This window comes from Rhyacophila brunnea, unplaced genomic scaffold (genome assembly GCF_057557595.1).
Source record: "Rhyacophila brunnea isolate RB1 unplaced genomic scaffold, BYU_Rbru_1.0 scaffold_1, whole genome shotgun sequence".
NCBI lineage: Eukaryota > Metazoa > Arthropoda > Insecta > Trichoptera > Rhyacophilidae > Rhyacophila > Rhyacophila brunnea.
The window spans coordinates 49,356,601-49,380,804 of record NW_028232751.1 but is presented as its reverse complement, the minus strand read 5'-3'; the positions used below and the strand labels follow the sequence as shown (position 1 = coordinate 49,380,804).

Sequence of the window (24,204 nt, the reverse complement as noted above, 5' to 3'; positions counted from 1 at the left end):
AAATTTAACATTAGAGTCAGATGCAAGTTTGAGGATGGACTGTGATGTGGGGGATCTGGCTGATCGCTGGGTAAATTCCTTACAGCATCTTGTTGCTCTGATACATCTGTGACCTTGGCGCACTAGCGTAAGATCACCTTAGTTTTAAGCAGCGTCAAGGGGGGCATATGCCTCAGAGGGACATCAGTAACTCTCGGATTGTCTGGTGTGGTCTGGTGGGAACCGGAGTGGAGTATAAATATAATCTAGTTTGTAAGCACACACCACACACAAGGATAGAGTACTGATGAAGATAGAGCTCTAGTTTTTGTCAACGCCACAGCTAGACAACGCTGATAGAAGTTTATAGATTATAGATTCATGATAAAAATAAAACTTCTGCGCGCCTAATCAGAAGAATCATTTTAGATATACGTAACTTAGTAGGCAGACGTGGCAATAACTGGTATTTCTCTTGTACACTAAATTCTTTTTCAGTGAGAGGTCCGGGCCCGCCGCGCACAGTACCCCTTCAGATTGCATCACTTCGTAACATGTCTTTCAGAAAACTTGCACTTATCGTCACCGCCTAATAGCCGCGATAAGCGTGGAGATGGTTTAGAAAACCATTCTTGTTTTAAATTTCAATTGTTAATAATATGAGATTGGAGAATCTCTGAATGCAAGGCCGGCGTAGGGAGACAGGTCAAACTGTCTGTATAACGAAGAAAACAGCTTCTCAATAGTGAGAGTTGGGAGTAAAGTAGTCAGCAATGTATGTCATTCTATAGATACACATGTGCAATTAGTTCATTGTTTAAAAAAAACTGTGATACAAGGTACCCCCCCCCCCCCCCCCCAGAAGGATGGTTGAAGGGAGCAAGGAGCGCCGAGGCGACATCAGCAAGCGGATCCACCACACACTCCAGGGTCTGCACCGGATCGCCATCAGCAACTCCGCCACATGCCCCGTCCAACCCACCGTGCGACTGAACAACCCCAAAGCGTCGGAAGGAACCAACTCCTTGCCGTAAATTGCAGCAAAGGATGACCCCAGCGGAAAATTGATAACTGTGTTTCAATTTCTCCTGACCAGGCGGGTAATGTAACGAGTAACCGTTGCAACAGAGAATCATGATATTAGTTTCTCTGGTGGCATCACCCGTCGATAAACGTCACTGTCCGCGAGCAACGACAACCGAATCAGTTAGGTGGAAGGGGTCGCGGGCGGAGGCGAGCGGCAGTGAGATGCGAAGCGGATCCCTTTCCTTCTTCTTCTTTCTACAGTGGTGCGAGACAGACGTGCCGGCGGGCTGTCCGCGCCGCGGGAGAGGCGTCTCGCTACTCGGACACGTGCTAGGTGTGGAAAGTGTTTTCGATAAAAGTGTGTTAGTACGTAAATCCTCAGATGTTCTAGATGTGATGTGCAAACCGATTTGAAGGACTTGGTTAGGTCCGCAATGCTTCAGCATGTATCATATGTTGTCTTTGTTCTCATTATGTATTGCTAAAAGTTAGTTTAATGGTTGGCGACGGAGATGCGCGTAGGGCGATCTCCGTCCCGTTTATTTTCCCCTGTAACAGATTGTAACCGTCGCTGTATTATTATTTGAATTATATGTTGTATTGTACAGCGACCTATATTGCAAATCTATCTTTCAATTAACCACCTAGAGTCCCCTATAAATACATGGTCTTTTGCAGCTGTTTCCCTCACAAAGAAAAGCTTGCTGGCGTCCATCCTGGTGGGATGGAGGTCGCCTAAAGGTTTAGTGAGACATGCAACCCTCATTCCAGACTCCATCAGAGTCTGGGAGTCCACGCCATGGAAGACATTGCTTTGAACAGCGCCCAGATCCACCTCCCTGAGAAAGATCACCTCATGTTCTACACCGAAAGGTGGCAAAAAGGTGGGTGGATGTGAGAGTGTGGTCGGCATACACATCATTGATGTTATAAGACCGGCGTAAGTATTAATAACCATCTTTCAGCCTTATTTATTTTATTAAATTATAACAACTTTAGATTCCTCTTCGTTACACTGGTGAAAAACCATTTGAATGCGATGCTTGTTCATCCTTATTCTCGCAGTGCTGACACCTAAAAATGCATAAAAGAAAACAAACTTGAGAAAAACCGTTTAAATGCGAAGCTTGCTCTTCCAAATTCTCGCAGTCCAGACACCTAAAAATGCATATAAGAAAACAAACTGATGAAAAACCATATGAATGCAATGCTTGCTCATCCAAATTCTAGCAGTCCAGATACCTCGAAATGCATGAAAAAAAACAAACTGGTGAATAACCATTTGAATGCGAGGCTTGCTCATCCAAATTCTCGTAGTCCTGACACATAAAAATGCATAAAATTAATGAAACTGTTGAAAAACCATATGAATGCGATGCTTGCTCATCCAAATTCTAGCAGTGCAGACACCTAAAAATGCATAAAAGAAAACAAACTGTTGAAAAGCCATATGAATGCGATGCTTGCTCATAAAAATTTTCGCAGTCCTGACACCTTGAAATGCATGGAAGAAAACAAACTGGTGAAAAACCATTTAAATGCGATGCTTGTTCATCCTAATTCTAGCAGTGCAGACACCTAAAAATGCATAAAAGAAAACAAACTGGTGAAAAACCATTTGAATGAAGGCATGCTCTTCTAAATTTTTGCAGTCCTGACACATAAAAATGCATAAAATAAAACAAACTGTTGAAAAACCATATGAATGCGATGCTTGCTCATAAAAATTCTCGCATTCCTGACACCTCGAAATGCATAACATAAAACAAACTGTTGAAATACCATATGAATGCGATGCTTGCTCAAATAAAATCTGACAGTCCACACACCTCAAAATGCATAAAGGAAAACATACTGATGAAATACCATGTGAATGCGATGCTTGCTCAAATAAAATCTGACAGTCAACACACCTCAAAATGCATAAAGGAAAACATACTGATGAAATACCATATGAATGCGATGCTTGCTCATCCAAATTCTCAGAGTCCAGAAACCTCAAAATTGCATAAAAGAAAACATACAGGTGAATAACCATATGAATGCGATGCTTGCTCATCCAAATTCTTGCAGTCTGGTGACCTCAAAATGCATAAAATAAAACATAATAGTGAAATACCATATGAATGCGATACTTGCTCATCCAAATTCTCGCCGTCCAGAAACCTCAAAATTGCATAAAGGAATACAAACAGGTAAACTACCATATGAATGCGATGCTTGCTCAAATAAAGTCTGACAGTCCACACATCTCAAAATACATACAGGAAAACATACTGGTGAAATACCATATGAATGCGACGCTTGCTCATCCAAATTCTCGCAGTCCATAAACCTCAAAATTGCATAATGGAAAACATACAGGTGAAAAGCCATATTAATGCGATGTTTTCTCAATTAAAATCTCACAGTCCACGCACCTCAAAATGCATAAAGGAAAACATACTGGTGAAATACCATGTGAATGCGATGGTTGCTCAAATAAAATCTCACAGTCCACACCTCAAAATGCATAAGGGAAAACATACTGGTGAAATCCATATGAATGCGACGCTTGCTCATCCAAATTCTCGCAGTCCAGAAACCTCAAAATTGCATAAAAGAAAACATACAGGTGAAAAGCCATATGAATGCGATGTTTGCTCAAATAAAATCTCACAGTCCACACACCTCAAAATGCATAAGGGAAAACATACTGGTGAAATACCATATGAATGCGACGCTTGCTCATCCAAATTCTCGCAGTACATAAACCTCAAAATTGCATTAAGGAAAACATACAGGTGAAAAGCCATATGAATGCGATGTTTGCTCAAATAAAATCTCACAGTCCACACACCTCAAAAAGCATAAAGGAAAACATAATGGTGAAATACCATATGACTGCGATGCTTGCTCAAATAAAATCTCAGAGTCCACACACCTCAAAATGCATAAAGGAAAACATACTGGTGAAATACGAATGCGATGCTTGCTCATCCAAATTCTCGTAGTCCAGGAACCTCAAAATTGCACAAAGGAAAACATACAGGTAAAAAACCATATGAATGTGATGCTTGCTCAAATATAATCTAACAGTCCTTACATCTCAAAATACATACAGGAAAACATACTGGTGAAATACCATATAAATGCGATGCTTGCTCATCCAAATTCTCGCAGTCTGGTGACTTCAAAATGCATAAAATAAAACATAATGGTGAAATACCATATGAATGCGATACTTGCTCATCCAAATTCTCGCAATCCAGAAACCTCAAAATTGCATAAAGGAAAACATACAGGTGAAAAATCATATGAATGCGATGTTTTCTCAAATAAAATCTCACAGTCCACACACCTCAAAATGCGTAAAGGAAAACATACTGGTGAAATACCATATGAATGCGATGCTTGCTCATCCAAATTCTCGCAGTCCAGAAACCTCAAAATTGCATTAAGGAAAACATACAGGTAAACTACCATATGAATGCGATGCTTGCTCAAATAAAATCTCACAGTCCATACACCTCAAAATGCATAAAGGAAAACATACTGGTGAAATACCATATGAATGCGACGCTTGCTCATCCAAATTCTCGCAGTCCAGAAACCTCAAAATTGCATTAAGGAAAACATACAGGTAAACTACCGTATGAATGCGATGCTTGCTCAAATAAAATCTGACAGTGCACACACCTCGAAATGCATAAAAGAAAATATACAGGTTAACAACCATATGAATGCGATGCTTGCTCAAATAAAATCTGACAGACCACACACCTCAAAATGCATAAAGGAAAACATACTGGTAAAATACCATATGAATGCGATGCTTGCTCATCCAAATTCTAGCAGTCCAGAAACCTCAAAATTCCATAAAGGAAAACATACAGGTAAACTACCATATGAATGCGATGCTTGCTCATCTAAATTCTCGCTGTCCAGAAACCTCAAAATTGCATAAAGCAAAATATACAGGTTAACAACCATAAGAATGCGATGCTTGCTCAAATAAAATCTGGGGTCATACAAAATAGGTCATACAAAAATATACTATTATTCCCGTTTACTTATATTGTTGGCAACGATATTTGTTGATTCTTTGGAGATTTTTTATCCTATGAAAATAATAAATAACCTATGAAAAACTAACCTCGACAGCATTGCTGGGATAGATATCACACTCTTGTTTGATGAAAGTATTTAATTCCTGGTGACTTCCCTGTGAGGACACATCGAACCGATTTTGTTCACTGCATCAGATTCGAAATGACCCGCTTTACGTTTTACGTTCATTTTCCGTTTGTAAATCGCTCACTTCTGAAAGATTATCGTGTCACAATTAATAATAAACTGTATGTAGCAATCCTTAAAATGCGGTATCTGGCAGCCGTGATAGTAGACAATGATTGCTTGTGCCATAGACAAAAGATAGAAAACAAAAATTAATGCAACCTTACATGACGTTAAAGCCTCCCCAAACCAAAGCGAATATTCGCAGCGAATTCGCAACGCCCTCGCTGTCGCTATCGCTACCGCTTGGGTTTGATGCGAATTTCGCGTTTGGCCCCACACCAAAGCGTCAGCGACGCAGCCATAGACTAAATAATTTTATTTACGCGCCAGATTTAAAATTGTAAATATCGTTAATAATTTACGCCAATTATTCTATAGTTTTTATGAATTAAATATAAAAAATACACTTACACTATAGCGCTTTCAGAATTGCTACAACTTTTACCCACTTCGCGTAAAGTGTATTTTAATTATCTGAAACAAGGTGGCAGCATTGGATGCAGCCATAGACTAAATACATATACGAATGTCAAAGTGACAGTTGTTTGTTGACAAAATGTACACGTCTTCTGAATGCTTATTACACGCTGAAGATATAATGAGATGGCGTGCGACAAATTACATCAACATTTAATATAACCTTACTTTATGACCGGGCAAGATTGCCATGGCTCATAGGTAAGATAGATTTACTCAGTTTCATAACTGCACATATTATAAATAAGCATTTACCATGAAGAGTTAACAGGATTTGAAGGTAATATGCTATTGAAATAACATGTCTCCTTTATTTGAATTGTAGGTTTTGACTATTTTGCGTTTCTACGCAGAGGGAGCGTACCAAAAACGGGTAGGCCAAGTCTTCTGCGCAATGAGCCAGGCATCAGTAAGCAGATGCATAGGAAACGTGTTCGATGCTATAATAGCAGTGCTTAGTAATACTTAGGTACATACAGTCGCCATACAGCGCTGACAGTCTTTAGTGTTGTGTTGATACCCTCTGATCAATTTATACAATATTACAATGTACATGTCATGTAACTAGAGTAACTGCGCATAGACACAACAAGTAAATTACCTACTCAATAAGAATTTAACGGGAATATTATTTTGTGTCGGTAAAAATATTTTTTAATTTCAGACTTCAAGAAAGGGCAGGTTTCCCGAAAATCATTGGGTGCATTAACTGCACCCATGTGCGAATATACCCGTCATACTTGGAGACTTTCAAAAATGAGCGCAGAAAATTTTCTGTAAATGTGAAATTCGTAATAAAATCTATGTTGTTTCTGATACATTCATTTTCATTACGTATAATATCATAACATGACATTTATTTTTATGCAGGTATCTGACATGGACATTCTGGCAGTGAGTGCCAGATTTCCTTTGAGTGTTTATGACCAATTCATATTTAGTGGATCGTTGGTAAAAACTGAAATGAAACATCTACAGAACGACAAGAATTGGGAATTTTGTTCTATTAGGGAAGTATGTTAAACTTTACTTTACTATGGCAGTACCAGTAACAAATATTTTTTTTTTGTTTATATTCATCCGTATTTTGTATAGGTACTTCAAAGGAATCAAAATTTTGCATAGGTATGAATATGATATGTAATGAAACAGTTTTTTAATTATTTAAATCCTGATTTCTAATATTTTTACAACTTTCAGTCGAAAACATATTCAAATTAACAGATTGTGTATATTGAAATCATTCTAGTGCCACCATAAGCCAGCCAGACTCACTACACGGCTGCCCGCTGTTTGACCAGGGATGTGATTGAGTGTTTTTGGATAATGGACCACACCAGATCGCATAGCTACAGCAACAAGTGCAAGACCAACCGTGGCTATACATACAGTATACATGTATATATTAAATATAATTTATGTATATTTATTTATGGCTTATACACCAAAACAAAATATGTCACTTAACTGTACTTGAATATTTTTGCAGGACCATTCAATAAAAAATACTTGGTTTAAGTTAAGAAAGTTTTAATAATCATTTTTGCACAGAATACAAGAAAAATATTTATATAATTATTAGAATTACAATGAGCTTTAAAAGTAACACGATATTGTAATAAAATGGACAAATATGAAAAAAAATAACAATAAATTGTATATAGATAGGTAGGCAGGGTTCAGATGATTCTGGCAGAGTAGGCGACTCATTTAGGTGTCAGTATTGTTACTTTCAAATGACAATAACACCGGTCCAATGTGATTCGGTCGTGCCAGAAGAATCTGTCCTTCCTCTATTTAGTAACCGGGCGTTTTACAACTTTAAATGAAAATTAAGTGGGTATATAGATAGTATATTTTTTCTAGTATAATATTATTTAATTAGGTGACTTTTTATTTCTTTATTACTTGAAATGGTGTTTACATGGTAGATGGATTATAATGGTTTTGAAATATAGTTATTTTTGTTAATTCTACTTTAACTGAGTCATTTACCTTGACAGCTGTTTCGGCACATAAATTCATTTTCGGAACATTCAACAATAATTTGTGATTATAAAAGAGCTACAGGTCACGTAGCAAATTAAATACGCTTAGTTAAATAATAAATACGTACCAAATATTTTACAAAATACACCACATACATCCATCGAATATGGTATATAAAATACAGATTCAAGTATCAAATAATTCTTGGATAAATAGATGTTTATGTGAGTATATGTTTTTTTAAATACTTACATGATACTGTGTTGTATAACATTTAAATTTATATTTTTGATTTTGATTTACATACTTAAATGTACCTACATAAATTTGTAATGTACAGTAGGTACTTAATTACATTTTTAACATTAAGAAATTACCATTATTCGATTCTATCCACCCGCCATGTCTATAATCACCCCAACGCTGGATAGAAAGAGACATCACACAAAATTAGCTGTTTGATAATAAATGGTAGTTGAAAAATATTTTAGAGTATGATTATGTCCATAGAAACAGGTTTTAAGTCATTCATGTTTGTCCGAATAATGTGTAGCAGAAAAATAGAAATTTTAAAAAGTGTCTATTCAGTATTCACCCCATTCTACGGCAAACATTTTTCTTAATAAAAATAGGTACATCAATAGAGGAATCATAAAATGGACCTTGGCCCTCGCCCACGTCTTATTCATCTTTGTATATTATATTATCACACTTATTGTTTTGGAAAATTCATTAAAATCGTGCACAAATGCCACTTTTGTTGATTGACACTTCACTTAGTTGATCTCTTTGTTCCCGTGAAGTACAATAAAAGTATGTAGCAGCGAAGAACTAGAGACCGAAAATAGTGGAAGGAGCTAGAAGAGGCTTTCATCTAACAGTGGAATGACCCCGACTGATGTTGATGATGAAATATTATTTTAATCCTGGTAATGCCGGGGGGGGGTTTCATTTTTAATTTCTTCTGGTGCTTTGTACGTTGAAAGGTTGAAGATCTTTGCTAAAATTAAATTCATCACAAAGCATTAGTATATCTCCAACATTATTCAGGTAGGTATCCATGATGGTAATATATTATTATGTACTTAGAGGAGGTAGCTGACCTTTATATTTACATGCTCATAAAATTATTAATCGTATTGCCTAATGCAGACCAAGATATACCTACCTACATAATATTACATGAACATAAGTTTAAGAACATCTCAATTAAGTTTAAAATGTTTGTAGGTATACAAATTAATGTGAAACAGAAAACATTGGTTATGTTAAGTAGGTACGTGGAACATGTAGATGTTATCTTGGTTCGCGGTCGTAACTGGGCAAAACCAGTTTATTAGCTCAATATACCTATACATAATGAAGGAAATATATAGTAGGTATCTAGGTACATATCGTTTTTGTGATTGAGGTCTTTTGAGATCAAAAAACAAACACAACCTAGGTACGTCGTACTGTAGGTAACCCAATAGTAAGTAGGATGTGTAAGGTTTTTGGTCTAAAACCTTACAAAATACTACCATGACGACATGGAGTACCTACTTATCTACCTATATGTATATTATATCTTTAGCCACAATAGAAATGCAATGCTTCATAATGTTAGATGCAAAAAAATAATCTTAAAGACTACCTACCTAACCTAAAAAAATATTATCAAGATATTATCGACGAATATAAAATGGGTATTTACGTGACCGATACCGAATATGATTGAAGTAGGTATTGTAAATGATACCTAATTATAACATTATTGATATGACTGCTCGAAAGTCGAAACCAAAACGTCAAACGATCGCAATAAGTTAGAACTGTCAGTGCACTAACAATCAAAGTTATAAAGTTTCTGTTATTAAAGGCTGTGCATGACGCAAATTAATAATATGTATTTTTTAAATATCGGGACCTTAGATTAAAGTTATTTATTTATAATAGCGTATTCATCCTGTCAAAAAACTTTACATACTTTGGTTAGACAAAGATACCTACATAATATTATATGACGACCTTCATACCATTTTCAACAATTTCCCTGCCAATTTCATCCCATATCTTATCTTTCTTTCTTATGTTTTGTAGTCACTATAAGTATCTTATCTATGAGTCACTGTCAGAGAAATCATAAAGGATTGGATATTATTTTCCGGACCAACTCGATCAGCTGCTCAATATCTTCGCCATTTTGATTTTACTAATTCCGTGGCGAAATCTGTCCGCCGCGAATAAATTCGCTGTCGACAGAGTTCCCGAAAATCGCAACGAATATTCGCTGCAAATTCGCACTGAAGACGCAAGGCGGTCGCGCAAGCGTGCTCTGTCCCGTAAGCCAATACGAGCTTGATTGGCGAATAATTCGCTGCGAATATTCGCTTTGGTTTGGGGAGGCTTTACTACGAAAGATGCATTTAATCTAAACTAAATGTAATAGAATTATGTATCACATAATATTTTTCTTAAAATGGATGATTTTTAGACGTATAGATAGACATGTTTGCACTTTTTTCGATACGCGAAAGGAACGGTAGGTAGGTAGTTACCTAATGAATTTTATCCATTCATATTAAATAAAGTAAATTTACTTGCAATTTTATTTTCACAAAATCACATAGGTACTAGGTACCTAATCAAAACGTCTTTCTTGCCTATTAGCTTGTTTTCGTAGCCGGCAGGCATGTTTCTGTCAACGACCGTTGGCAGCACTGATCCTGACTGCAATAGACTAATAAATACCACTTAACCATAGACTAATATACTATATACTATAGATAAGCCACATCAATGTGTAGAAGTGGTTCAAAATCATTCTCTATATATCTCTCTCTAATTTGGACTGGAGGTCTTCGTTTTAAAAAATGGCTCGAATCTTGAACTGGAGGTCTTTGTTTTAAAAAGTGGCTTGAATCTTGGACTGGGACTTAGGCGGTAATTAAAAACAAAAAAATATTATATGTTTGACATTTTATTTTTTGAAATACACAGAACAGCATATACAATAAAAATATAAATACATAATATTACAACAAAATATCATCAGATTATCGAAAACAGAATGTAATATGACAAATTCAATAAAATCTTAAATCAAAGTAAGGTTTAACATTTTTCAATTAATCACAAGAAATTTTACTGAAGGCATATATAATTGAAGATCTTGGCATAAAAACATCAAATGTCCACTTTTTTCCATTTTCATTTTATTGCATTTCTATATTCCCTGTGTATGATTACATACAACTGTGCAAAGATAAATTTAAAAAAAAAATCATAAGTCCCTCAAATCTGCTTTCAAAAATATGCCACTTTTCTAAAAACAGCAATAGTCCAGGCATTTTTGTGTGAAAACAGCAAAGGTCCAGTAGTTCTACACTTTTATCACCAGGCGGCGTTAGTAATGTTAGTATACATTCCATACAATTTAGTGTCTGAGCTGTAAATTATCCTTGATTCGTTTAATTATTGCTTTTTATAACGTTTTCTAATGATTGTTTTTATATTTTATCATGAATATTACTAGCATAGACATCTGAAACGTCTCGAAAGAGAAAAATTAACAAAACTATGCAACGTTTTTACCAAATAACGGTGACATTTATTATTGTTCAGTTGGATGCAATAAGGAAAATTCTGGGCCCTTCATTATAAAATCTAAAGAGACCGGAGAAAAAGATTTTTTTAATATGAAATATAGGTTAAAACTTTGACATTTTTCTGTAAAAATTTGTAGGCTAGTTATAATGTACAAAATAGACCAGGCTAGTAAGGGAGAATTGCTTTGCGAACATTTCAGTTTCTCTCTAGGCTGTGGGATAGATTCAATGTAGTGAATAAAAATCAAATGCAAGTCACGATTGCATTTAAAACAACATATATGGTGGATTAGTTCCATTGAAAGGAGATAAATAAAAAAATATTTTAAAATTAGCTAAATATTTACAAAACCCAATAAATGTATCGTTTAATTTGCTGATAGTGAAGGTGTCAGACGAGACTCATCGGTTTTATTTTTTCGTGTTAACTATCAATTCATGGTAGAAATCCATTATGTTAATGATTTAATTTAATAAAACACATTTTTTTAGTACTTATTCCACTTTTAATAAATAAATCTGGATAGGTTTCGTCCACCTTATAGGGACATTTTCAACTGTTGAAAACAGTTGGCAGAAAAACAGAGGCGGACGAAACCGGTCCAGATTTATTTATTAAAAGTGGAATAAGTAGATACTAAAAAATGTGTTTTATTAAATTAAATCAATAATAATAATATGAAACTAATCAGTATTAACCCGCACATGATTAAAACATCAAATATTTAATTCTTGATTTTTTAGAAACATTGAAGTCGTTTGTTAATAGGTAAATAATATGTCCAAACCTTATTAAAAGTTGTATTATGATCAAAAAATAACAGAAATATATATTTTTTTATTTTATTTAATACAATTATAGTTTTAGTCATACTATTTACATTTCGATCTTTTCAATTTTGCAATAAAAACAACAAATGTCCAAAAATTGTGTAAAAACAGCAAATGTCACACTCATTCTTTTTTAAATATCTATTTAACCGAAATAAATTTAATATTTTTTTTACATTCATATAGTGCATATACGGTTTCTCTATAATTTCTCATTGTCAAATTAATAAAATTTCTTTTGACAACCAAGATATTATGTTTTAACCCTCTCCTGAAAAAAAAGTGTTTTGTGACATTTGCTGTTTTTATGCCAAGATCTTCAATTTATATTAAATGAGATAGCATTTAATTGGAAGAATTCCATTTGCAATGCAATATTGAAACTATGTACACTGATAAATGAGCGGAAAACATTGCAAAAATAAATAGGTACATTTTCATTATAGACGATTAACGCCATGTTAATTTAAATACTTACACAAATTAATTCATGTAGTTTTATTTTATATATTCAAGGTTCAAAATGATAAAATGTCATTTACTCTTAAAGAGTATTATATTATGATAAAGTACCCCTTAAAATATCAAATTTATCAAAAATCATGAGAATTTTTATCCTTATGTATAAATAGGTAGGTACCTTCTTCTTCTTTCTCGGCACTACATCCCGGGGCGGGATTTGGCCTCCTCTACAATTGTCCTCCACACGCTCCTTTCCCTGGCTGTCCCTCTCCAGTCTCCAGCCCTCCCCATCTTTCTCCAGTCCTCTTCGATACAGTCAGCCCACCTCTTCTTTGGTCTGCCCCTAGACCGTTTCCGCTGTGGGATCCACTTGGTCATGATTTTTGGCGTCCTGTGCTCAGGCATTCTCTCAACGTGTCCAGCCCACCTTAGTCTTTGGGATCGACAGAATTTCACCACCGTTTCATGTTTTATTAACTCTTCTTACTCGTGGTTGGTAAATTATCACACCCTTTTACTGCACACCTATCCTTTGACATTATTTAATAAATTTTATCTAATATTAATTATTACTAGTCAATTATTACGAAAAATATTTAATTTCACACACATTTTAGTAGATTTCAATGTGTTTTTCACCAATCCGGTTGTGTTTTGTTTCATATTCATTTGACATTTGAAAAATCCAGTAAACAAAATATAAATATTCAAAATAAGAACTCTCGACCTAATAAACTTATTTTCATAGGATAAATATTATGATGTATTATATTCCATTTTAACCTCTCTGCTGCGAATGTCTCAGAGCAGAGTACGTATGGTTAATACGTTTGATTCCTGATCGGTGTGCCATCTGTTGAAAGTCACACTGTTTTTTTTTTTTTTGTAATACCTCATGGATTCATGGGTGTTTTCATTTTGGATATGATCTGGAGTTAAGCGAATGATGAATAATTATTTATTTGTAAGTCAGTTAAGGCGAAGTCTTCACTGAGCCTTTTTTAAAGAGGCACCTAGCGGAAAAATACGAAGCTTGCAATTTGAGACATTTTTTTGATAATTTACAATTTCAACTGTATTAATGAATAAATATGTATCTGAAAACATTAAAAATAAAAATATTTTTTATTTTAAGTCAAAGACAAACTTACAATTGTAAAAAATGTAATAAAATGTGAATTTGTTCTATCGGTCCGCACCCTATTATTGCATATATTTTATGGTCATATTTATTATTAAAATTTAGTTTATTAAGTTTTCTAAGCATCACCTAAGCGATTTTTGACAAATTCATAGTTTTAATATTTTTCATATCTATTTTAAAAAACATCGATTTTTATAAAAATATATAATTGTGTATAACTAGAAATCCTTTTTATTTATATTAATATAAATATTTTATTTATATTTATAAAAATAATTGATTTGATATAAATAAAAAGGATTTCAAGTTATACACATTTATATTTTTTATAAAAATCGATGTTTTTTAAAATAGATATAAAAAATATTAAAACTATGAAATTGTCAAAAATCGCTTAGGTGATGCTTAGAAAACTTAATAAACTAAATTTTAATAATAAATATGACCTTAAAATATATGTAATAATAGGGTGCGGACCGATAGAACAAATTCACATTTTATTACATTTTTTACAATTGTAAGTTTGTCTTCGACTTAAAATAAAAAATATTTTTATTTTTAATGTTTTCAGTGGGTCTATTCTATACTTATCGAACACTAAATTGATAAATAGTATCAAACTTAGGGTAGGTTTGTATCAAAATATTAGCACTTATTGTAACAATTACACGAAGCCGGTTTTTATTGTTGCAATAAGTGCGATATTTTAACAGCAGCAAGATAGGTGCTGTTAAAATATAGCACTTATTGCAACAATAAAAACCGGCTTCGTGTAATTGTTACAATAAGTGCTAATATTTTGATACAAACCTACCCTAAGTTTGATAATATTTTTCACTTTATCACTTTAGCGGTCGATAAGCATAGAATAGACCCACAGATACATATTTATTCATTAATACAGTTGAAATTGTAAATTATCAAAAAAATGTCTCAAATTGCAAGCTTCGTATTTTTCCGCTAGGTGCCTCTTTAAAAAAGGCTCAGTGAAGACTTCGCCAATTTACACATTATTATTTAAAATAGAAAGGCTAGATCAAAAAAAATGGTGCATCAAAAATGTTAAAAGATAAAAATATACAGTACGACAAACACTTATTAAATCAATAAGCACGATATGGTCACAGAGTAAATTGAATCGAGATTAAGGTACAAATTTACTGACGTATATTTATGTTTGGCCCATGATATAAACTTGTAATCTCTATCTGTCTATCCGTTTGATTTTAACGCAAAATCCACTCAACCGATATATCATTTATACAACCGAATATAGCAATTCAAATGACAGAAAGGAGTAGAATCAGGGTAGGGAGGCCTTTATCCAACAGTGGATTGGTTCAGGTCGATGTCGATAAGGATGATAGAAATAGGTATACTATCACAAATTCGTTTAACCGCTAGTAGTAGAATCAGGTTGCGGAACCCTTCATCCAGCAGTGGATTGATCCTAGTTGATGATGATGATGATAACGATATGAATATGTATATAAATATAATATCACTTATAGTAGGTATTGTATTTTTTTGCAACAATACTAACATCCATATATCACAAATTAAATAATATGTCACAATTTATTATAAATTATAACAATATACCTAATAAACATGCTGCACAATAAAAACTCTGTAATATGAAATATTATTAATAAATTATCTAGAGGATAATTAAATAACTGGAAATAATTGAAATAAGATTTCTCAACTTGATAAACACAAGGTTCAAAGAATATATTTATTTTATAAAGAAACATTAATAAAGAATGAAGAGATAATAAACATAATGATTATTTAATCCTTCACGATCCTGCTGGGTGTCGTATTTGTTTCAAAAAGATTTTTTCTAGTAGTTATATATTTTTCAGAAGTGTTTTAAAATTACGTAAGTATGACATTTCTAAATCTTGTAATTTTATTATTCGTTGAATAAAAAAAAATATTTATTACACATGGCAAATATAAATGTACAATATAGCTGGATAACATCTATGATAGCTGGTCACATTTATCACCGCCATTTTGTAACAGTAGTTCTAGTAGATTTCTACAATATCCAGTCACATGACATACCGCCATTTTGTTAAGCAGTCGATCCAACAGATTTCTACGGTCTGGACTGCATACAAATCATTTAATACCTCTTAGGTGTATGCCTGATACACCCCCCTGCACTTAACATTATAATACTACTCACGGCTATACCGGCACGTGGCTTAAATACTTTGTCGCATTATTTTTGCTTTTATTAAAGACGTAAAATGGATATAAATTGTGAACCATCTGAACTAGAAACTGATGCAAATTGGCAACATTCGTGTGGTGACAGTCCGGACGCCAACATTTATATAAAACAAGAAAATGACGACGATGTCAAATGCAATTTTGAGGTTAGTTTTTAAAACATAATAAATTATTAATAGATTCATACTATTAGTTAACTGACTGATTTAGGATTGTTTTCTGAACAGTTTTGTAGACCCAATTGTAGGTAACAAATCAGTCGTGACGATAAAGGTGTCACTGATCTTAGACAATACAATTTCAAATTCATTGCGATGATAATGCCCTTATCAATGTGCTCGGCAGTGTGCGGGGATCTCAAACCAGTATGAGCTTGCCGCGCGCGTTTTGTGCATTATTATTGTGGTTTTATCTTTGCAAAATATAAATAGTGCGGTGCTTATTATAAGTGATGTACATACACGACCACCATTTCGCCAGTACCCCATCCACACCATATGAACCAACAACTCATTTCAATGTTAGTTACTGACACGGCCATAAAATGTGGGCCATCACCCGACATTTTTCCCCTTTGCGACACCTCGCACGGACATAAGTGCTATACATATGTTACACCGAATGTGCGAAATTGACTATTACATGAAATGGGCTAAATTTTGGCTAATTCATGTAATAGTCAAGCCTGTTGCCTTATTTATGAATAAGGTAAATTTTCTGCCGAGTACATGAAGTCGCCAGGGCATGGAATTCTTAAACTGTCAACATGACAGCAGAAAAAGTAAATATAATACGGATGATTTTATTAGTTATAATTGGACATAATATAATATTATTAGGTTAGGTTGGCTTAGGTTAGGTTAGGTTAGGTTAGATTAGGTTTTGAAATTCTGAATTATTCAACTGAATGTCCATTTTGAGGTTAGCTAACAAGTGTCAACAATACAATCGACCATTGCATGTACGATACCCAAGCACGAATCAAATCGCGAAAATACCTTTAAATAAAATTCATCCGTTATCATATTATAGTTCTAGTTTTTTTGCGCATAGTAAATGGACATGAACGTCATTTTAGTTATTGATTGGTATATTTTTATATTATAATCAATGACATTTGACACAAATTTGGTTAGTTGCAAAAAATACCACCGGATCGCGACCACCTATTTCGACCATAGACAATATACGTATATTTTGACCAATCGACGAGCATTTCACACATTTAGTTTAGTTGCAAAAAATACCACCGTAGCGCTAGTATCTAATTTGTCCAAGACATGAAGTAGGCAGAAAAATTACTGCCAATTTCACGCACTCTCCAGATATTTTGTCTAATTCATGAATAAGACAACGGGCTTGCATTTTTCATGATTTAGGCAAAATTTTGCCCATTTCATGTAATATTCAATTTCGCACATTCGGCGTAACACATATAAGACGCCCGACGGCGACCCCGGATAAAAAGATGGACATACATTGCAATTCTAAGCCGGAACTCTTCGCCACATATGATGGTAATCTAAGGCAACGTGCCGATGTTTTTCTAAAACATTGTCAAGATTATTTTGAAGCGGTTAATTACCCGCGGGAAAATTTGACCGAAAGGGCCCTGAAGCAACTTTCAGGCGAGGCTAAAGCCTGGGGAAGGAATATTAGTCCTTCGGATAGCTGGAATCAACAATAATTCGTTCACTTTTTGGAAATTATGTGTTTTCTCTCACTTATTCATTAAGAGTACATTGACAGTAACATAAGGAACTTACTGTCAAATTTTGGCGATATTTCTTTTCCATTTTTCTGTGTGACGTATTCGTTTTCTAGCATTTTCTGGTATTACACGTGAAGCTTGAACATCCATGTTGATATTAAACAACTAATAATTATAATAATTGGCTTGTAACACTGTTGTTTCATCTAAAATTGGGCGAGCAATTTCGTATGGTGTTTACTGTTGAACTGAAAGTCTTCCTATTGGTCAATTTTGGAATAAGTGAAAATGGTTTGCGACACTCCTGGAATAAGTGTCTTTTGTAACCAATAGCGATTTTGAAATTGATTTTTCTACTAGATTGCATGCTATTAGGTTGTTACAAAAAATACTTGTTCAATATTGTCTCCTTTAGATTTTGGCATTCAAAACTCATTTTCGTCAAGTAGTGGAATAAGTTGTTTTTGAAAGTACACGCCTCATTTCCTGTATGCAGTAAAATACGTTATATATTTATATAGGTACAAAGATTGGCCTTTTGGTAATACAATCTTTTAGAAGGGCCTAATTTAGGGCTGCATATCCTACTCAGCACCCTTCTCTCGAAGACATTCAATGCAATGGTTTTGGTCTCGTCAACGTTGACACATAGGTCATAGTAGCCATAGTAGTTCAATTTAGGCCACAATTATTCGAGCAATGCTGACTGTATATGACTTATTTTCATATTAATTTGGACAATTTGGTAATCTGTTGTGAAAAGTGAGCACAGAATCACATATCAGTTTGGCTGTTAACCCTTCCGTACGTTCTATCCAAGGAAAGAAATCCATCTGTTACTTATAACAAATAACTAGCAAACACATATTTTTATGCAACATTAAGGTACATTATGAAATTTTATTTATTTTAATATTGAATTGAATATATACCAAGCCTATTCTTTTTGTAGGGTTCATCCGATCAATGTATCACATATGAACAACTAAACATCGTGAGAAAAAAGAACCTCGAAAACATCAACATAGCAGAAGCAACCGATAAAATCAAAAATATGATACAGCATTCAGAGATTACTATAGATGAACAAAACATCAAAAAGGAGGTTTATAAATTATACTTGCCAAAAGTGGTTCGAATTGTGTTGAAAAGGGTTACATATTTTCCACGTAACTTTATTTGCAATGAATGTTGTGGAGTGTTTGAATCTCTAGATCATCTAAATAGTCACAATATTTTATGTACGAAGTCTCACCATCTTGAGTTATACAAAACTCGTATTATTGGTGAAAAACCACATCAATGCGATGTGTGTTTTAAAAAATTCATTTACATTAGTACTCTCAAAAAACATAAAATGACACATACTGGTGAAAAACCACATCAATGCCATGTTTGTTTAAAAAAATTCCAGCGAATTGGTAATCTCAAAGTACATAAAACGACACATACTGGTGAAAAACCACAACAGTGCGATGTGTGTTTTAAAAAGTTCATTACAAATAATGAACTCAAAATACATAAAATGACACATACTGGTAAAAAACCACATAAGTGCGATGTGTGTTTTAAAAAGTTCGTTAAAATTTCTGCACTGAAAATACATATAATGATACATACTGGTGAAAAACCACATCAATGCGATGTTTGTTTAAAAAAATTCCAGCGAATTGGTAATCTCAAAGTACATAAAATGACACATACTGATGAAAAACCACATCAGTGCGATGTGTGTTTTAAGAATTTCCAGCTAAGTAGTGTTCTCAAAATACATAAAATGACACATACTGGTGAAAAACCACATCAATGCGATGTGTGTTTTAAAAAGTTTATTAAAAATAGTGCACTGAAAATACATAAAATGATACATACTGGTGAAAAACCACATCAATGCGATGTTTGTTTTAAGAATTTCCAGCTAATTAGTGGTCTCAAAATACATAAAATAACACATACTGGTGAAAAACCACATCAATGCGATGTGTGTTTTAAAAAGTTTATTACAAATAGTGAACTGAAAATACATAAAATGATACATACTGGTGAAAAACCACATCAATGCGATGTTTGTTTTAAGAATTTCCAGCTAATTAGTGTTCTCAAAATACATAAAATGACACATACTGGTGAAAAACCACATCAATGCGATGTGTGTTTTAAAAAGTTTATTAAAAATAGTGCACTGAAAATACATAAAATGATACATACTGGTGAAAAACCACATCAATGCGATGTTTGTTTTAAGAATTTCCAGCTAATTAGTGTTCTCAAAATACATAAAATGACACATACTGGTGAAAAACCACATCAATGCGATGTTTGTTTTAAGAATTTCCAACTAATTAGTGTTCTCAAAATACATAAAATGACACATACTGGTGAAAAACCACATCAATGCGATGTCTGTTTAAAGAATTTCCAGCGAATTTTTGATCTTAAAATACATAAAATGACACATACTGGTGAAAAACCACATCAATGCGATGTGTGTTTTAAAAAATTTGTTAATATTGATAATCTCAAAAACCATAAAATGACACATACTGGTGAAAAACCACATCAATGCGATGTGTGTTTTAAAAAGTTTATTACAAATAGTGCACTGAAAATACATAAAATGACACATACTGGTGAAAAACCACATCAATGCGATGTTTGTTTAAAAAAATTTGTTAACACTGGTAATCTCAAAAACCATAAAATGACACATACTGGTGAAAAACCACATCAATGCGATGTTTGTTTTAAGAATTTCCAGCTAATTCGTATTCTCAAAATACATAAAATGACACATACTGGTGAAAAACCACATCAATGCGATGTTTGTTTGAAGAAATTCCTGGCAACTGGTAATCTCAAAAGACATAAAATGACACATACTGGTGAAAAACCACATCAATGCGATGTCTGTTTAAAGAATTTCCAGCAAATTTTTGATCTTAAAATACATAAAATGACACATACTGGTGAAAAACCACATCAATGCGATGTGTGTTTTAAAAAATTTGTTAACATTGATAATCTCAAAAACCATAAAATGACACATACTGGTGAAAAACCACATCAATGCGATGTGTGTTTTAAAAAGTTTATTACAAATAGTGCACTGAAAATACATAAAATGATACATACTGGTGAAAAACCACATCAATGCGATGTTTGTTTGAAGAAATTCCTGACAACTGGTAATCTCAAAAGACATAAAATGATACATACTGGTGAAAAACCAGTTAACCAAAATCGTTAGACTTGCTTCCGATCTAGCATACAACATGATACCTAGCTACCAATATATTGAGATACAGATTCCCAAACAAAAACTAACAGGATACGTAGCTGTAATAATTAGAATGTCGCATAACCCTCAACCTCACTGATGATTCCACATGCGAGTCAAAAAGTACCGCAAGATAAATAAAGATGTAATATTCCATAAAAAAAACTGATACAGCAAATATAACTGCATGCAAAGTTTTAGTTGTAAAAAAATCTCGCAGAAAGGACCGAAGATGCTGTGCCCATCCAAATAATCTAAGAACGCGACGCAGAACCATATTTAGGCGCTTAATTTTATGGGTCCGATTTCGACGACCTAAGTTCAGTGAGAAAAACATATATTATTCTTATTAGAAGCACAAGTGGATGACGGAAAGGAAATGTGACGTGTTTTTCTTATTATTAAGAACGCTTTTTATAAACTTAGTACCTATTATAAAACGTAATTAGAACTGTTTATGTATTATATTCGATTGACAGATTGTTGCCTTTAAATTCATTGATCAACCCACCGCCATACTATTAAAAGTTTAAATAATTGTAGCAGTAAAATACCTTTTCATATTCATTAGTAAGCACGATCTACCCGATGTTTTATTTTTTGCTTCTTTATATTGATCGGCTTTATAAGTTCGGGGGAAATACGTGGCAGCAAACGACACAGGACCGAGAGAATTGGAAGAAGCTTGGGGAGGCCTTCTTCCAGCAGTGGATTGGCCCTGGCTGATGATGATATTGATCCAATTCATAATTATCAAATGGAATCGATGAATAAACATATTTTGGGCCAAGATATATTAGTAGTGTGAAATTAAATTTATGACTTGAGATGCATCCCTTATTTCCAAAGATTTCCCAAAAGTTATCAGTTTGTTGTATGGGTTCACCAGAACTACGCCGTGACTGGTCCTCGCTCACTCTGCACAGCGGTGCTACAAAAACGAAAAAAAAAATTCGCTTAGGTACATGTTCAAACACGCGCGTTAACATTATTTTACTTCCTACTTTAATTATAGTTTGTCAATATATGGCTACGGCCGTATGTTGTAGCTTAACCACTGGGGAATGCCAAAAGAAATGGCGTATTTCAAAAAAACTACCTTATTCTTAGGCCAATAATTATTATAAAGCAATCATTATTCGTAGAATGTTTATCACACTTGAATGGTCAATGACATAGCTTATAATGAGTATCTTTAGAATTATCTTCAAATGTGTTAATCTTGCCCATTTTTGAATAATAAAATCCCTAATTCTTGTCAAATTTGGGATCACAGAGATTATCAATATAATTTTTTATCGTAAATATTTAACTATAATAATGTCGATATAAATTATAAGGATGCTTTTATAAATGCGTTTAAAAATTAATAAATGTAAGAAATCTTAACACCACTGCACATGCATGTACTGAAATATGACTATATTCTAAAACATTAGACCGAGAGGTTAATACTATTTTATGTAATAAAAATACTTTATGTAGTCATCAAATGTTTAAAATAAATATAAAGGATAATAAGGCTTCAAAATTATATAAATAGATTATCTACGACGTTTAAGATATGTCCAGGATCATGCTTTGAAAATAGAACAAAAGCTTCATTTTGACCTACGCTTAGCATGTCCCCCCTCTATGTGCGTGCACAAACGTGCAATAGCGACACACAAACGAACGCACTAAAAAAAATACAACATTTATAATATTACCTATATATTTGAATAAATTTTGACGGCCTTCACTGTATCGTTAGATATCCTGTGTGCATAAATGTTTCGTTTGTAAATTAATTTATAACGAGCAAGCTGATATTCAACGCTAGTAAACTTTAAAAACCCCAATTTTACTACGTTCAATATCAAAACAAGCTATAAACAAAATTATTAGGTACCTACTTATTTTTCATTTTAACCTTTCAAAGGTAAAGGTTCAAATAGACTATATGACGATCGGGCACATATATGCTAAGAGCGATTTAGTGTCTATGATCATATCTATGCCATTCCGACATATTATACATACATATTGTATGACAGCTATGACATTGTATTTACACTTTGTGACAACCTGTGACACAGGACGCCAACATAAGGGACGGGTTTTTCGGCACTTATATGACCGATCGTCAGAGTCTATTTGAGCTATAAATAAAAATAATTTAATGTGTTTTTTCAGCCGGCAATATAATAATATAGAGTCTATGAATATATCTTAACATAGAGGTTGTTCTTTTCTACGTAGGTACCAGCTAACGTCAAAATCATCTATCAGTTGTCAGAATGCGCTCCGAACGAGAGGAGATGCTCAGGTCGGTCGAACCAGCTATTGGGCCCATCGGGCCGTCCAACTTGGTTGCTCTAAGGCCAATTATCTTGCATTTTAAAAATTTGCAGCGTCTTACTACAGACGTGACAGACTCTTAACATATTTTTTGCTGTCCGTATGATTAGTTTCATTATTTTTGTTATTTATACACTAGAATCAATTTTATTTTTATAATTTCCTTGTGCCCTTCTCTCCCCGGCAGTTTGCATTTCAAAGTAACTTCTTTAAACTCAGTCAGAGCTCACTTTGAGCGTAGCGACCTTAGTCCTGGGTTTCTTCTCCCATGGCATTCCCGGCCTGAACTAAACAAGATGCTTCACATCGCCAATGTAGGGCCACGTGATACGCTCGATTAAGACCGAGTGTAATGCGTGGCTGATTTTGGTTTGAAGGGATTAACTGCAATGTCAGTTGTCACCGCCAAAAATAATAAAAATATTTAAATTTTGTTTTGTAATTAATTACTTAATTATTGGAACTGGATATCCTATTTAATACAAATTTATTTATAAATGCCACATCCCTGTTGAAGCAACTAAAGTGGATAATTGCCCTCAGAATTTTCCCAGCACCTAGGGACATAGGTAACTGTATGATACTAATGTCACGATTACGTCATTATCCTATGTCGATAACCACCAGGACCTGTGCCACGTGAGCTCCACGAAGATAACTAGGTAGGACACCGTCTAAACTGAATCTTAAGATATGATTATAACACCGACATAAGACTTGATGTAGCTCTGCATTCAGCTGATGAAATATACCTACCTACTTATATTATTTGAAAACACCTCGGAGACATTGGCGCTTGAAAAAATATGACGCCAGACAGGACTAGAATCTGTATACACTGGATTCCGACTGATGTGCT

General features: G+C 33.9%; 1 long non-coding RNA gene across 1 annotated transcript; it reads left to right on the top strand.

Moving 5' to 3' along the window:
- The first annotated feature begins 5,839 nt into the window (after positions 1 to 5,839).
- LOC147079895 (uncharacterized) lies at positions 5,840 to 7,247 on the top strand. Its single transcript, XR_015070813.1, has 3 exons — positions 5,840 to 6,040; positions 6,631 to 6,774; positions 7,010 to 7,247. It is a non-coding gene; the product is annotated as an uncharacterized LOC147079895 (long non-coding RNA).
- Positions 7,248 to 24,204: the final 16,957 nt, after the last annotated feature.